Source organism: Meleagris gallopavo, chromosome 3 (assembly GCF_000146605.3).
Source record: "Meleagris gallopavo isolate NT-WF06-2002-E0010 breed Aviagen turkey brand Nicholas breeding stock chromosome 3, Turkey_5.1, whole genome shotgun sequence".
NCBI lineage: Eukaryota > Metazoa > Chordata > Aves > Galliformes > Phasianidae > Meleagris > Meleagris gallopavo.
In genome coordinates, this window is record NC_015013.2 from 88,176,607 (window position 1) to 88,178,968 (window position 2,362).

Genomic DNA, 2,362 nt, shown 5'->3' on the forward strand with positions numbered 1-2,362 from the left:
CCCAGAAACATATTTTTTTTAAATTTTCTTGTTATTGCTGTCTAAAAGCAGACACATCAGCAAGGGAAGCCACCCACATACTTTCTTTGTGGAGAAAAGCCACTTTGTTTTCTGGTGGCAACATGAGCCACCCCACCTGGCCTTTCAGCATAGTGACAAGATAGAAGTAAGAGATCAGTAAGTTTGTTCAGCTTTCTAGAAAATCAAAATGTTTGTCCTCATTGGTGGCTTTGCTTTCTGGAAAGAAAGGAAAGACCCCACAAAACAAGACTAACATTGGCTTAGTTAGCCAGGGTTGGACTATTATACTTTCTAGGAGTGTTCTTGGTGGCTTTCCCAGTGAAGATACAGCTTTCCAGTTCTGAGCCAACCTGCAACATTTATACTTTCAGTTAGTCAAACCGGTATTGAAAAAGCTTATTTTTTCTTATTGTGTCCTTATGCATTTCTGGTTCTTTGTTGTTATTCAGATCAAGTCAGCATTTTACAAAAACTGTGACAGCAGTGTCATCACTCTGTTCTCTGTCAAATCCCTCCCCAAATCCCTTCAGCTGCTTTGGTAAGCTTACACTTTTCCTGTAGAGCCCCTTGATGTGTAAAATGTATGCGGTGTTTTGATCAAAGAGGTTCTTGTACTTAATGCAAATTTCCACACGCATATAGCAGTCAGATGTGAATGTATAGATATAATCCTCCCGCTCTCCAGAGTGACACTGGGCCCATGGGACATCCATCCAGCTAGCAGGGAAGATGGCTGTTGAGGAATATTTTATCATAGAATCATAGAATCGTCTGAGTTGGAAGAAACCTTTAAAATTTCTCTAGTCCAACTACCCTGCAATGAATGGGGATTTTAACTTGACGACCCATCCCTGAAGGCATTAAAGGCCAGGCTGAATGTTGCTCTGGGCAGCCTGGTCTCATGGTTGGTGACCCTGGGAAATGGTAAAAAAATCTTGCCACAATCCTTTCTGCTGCTTAAGTGAAGTATCAGATATCTGAGAATGATTTTCCATAGGTTTATTTCGAAACACAGATGCAAATCCACAGAGTGTTTTTTTCTGTGGATATAGATGATCATTGCTGGCCAGTCTCATTTTCAGCAAGTTGTTTTCAATTCATGTGAATATTGATTCTTGTAATTGTTTATTTTCCAACCTCTGTTTATTCGGTTATGGTTTCTACAACTTTGCTATCAGCTTCTTTTAGTCTAGGTGGATGGAGTTGAGATAATAGGACCAGTCATCATGGAATCTGTCCCAACATCATGAAGACTTTGATGCTATATTGGTTTGGATTTTAGGAGTGGAATACAGGACTGGTACTTGTTCTGTATGCCTTTTCTCTGAGTTTTACGGTTCTCTCCATCTTCACATAAGCTGTGACCATGGAAATTTTTCTTTCTCTGCACTTCCACCAAAGGCTGGTGGATAGAGGCTGAAGTTGTTCTGTTGGACCAGGTGTCTTTAACTTTGATAGCTGTGTTGCAGAGTGGGATGTGCTGAAAGGAACACATTCTAGCACTTAGTTCTAGGATAGAGAAATTCTTCCAACCTGTCTTCTGTTTCAGAGACACTCCTCCTGCATTATATTTTTCTCTTGTTAAAAAACAGTTACTTTACGTTGCTGTCAAGATATTGTTGACCTGAAGATATTTACAACCTGAATTTATTCTATGATGGCTGCATAGGGAGTCCCTGCTGTCTAAATGAAGTCATTACTTGGGAACCACTGAATGAATGACCTCATAACTTTAAGTCAGCCTGAAGAAGCATATCTAGATAGAAAGTTTCTGTCATACCTCTAAAATTTTCATCCATTACTTCTCTGAAAGATGGAATGAAAATAGAATAAAAGAAGACTGTAATTTTCTTGAGTTCAAATCCATGCTCTTCAGTTGCCTAATTACAGACTGATTATTTATTATCACTTAGGATTCTGAAGAGAAACAATAGGTGCTCTTACACAAATTTTTTACTTTGAATGAGATTTTGAATGTATCAAATATAGAGTTAAATACCTTACGAGATACGGTCAGAAGACAGTGGTGCTTTGGAAAATACTTTCTTCATAGGATTTTACAGGCTGAAAGAACTGGGGCTGTTCAGCCTGGAGAGGAGAAGGCTCAGAGATGACCTGATAGCAGCTTTTCAATGTATGATGGGGAGCTACAGGAAAGAAGGGGACAGACTCCTTAGCAGGGCCTGTGGTGGCAGAACAAGGGGAAATGGCTTCAAGCTTAAAGAGGGAGATTTAGGTTGGATATAAGGAAAAAGTCTTCTACAGTGAGGGTGGTGAGGCACTGCAACAGGTTTCCCAGAGTTTTCCTCTCCTCTCCTCTCCTCTCCTCTCCTCTCCTCTC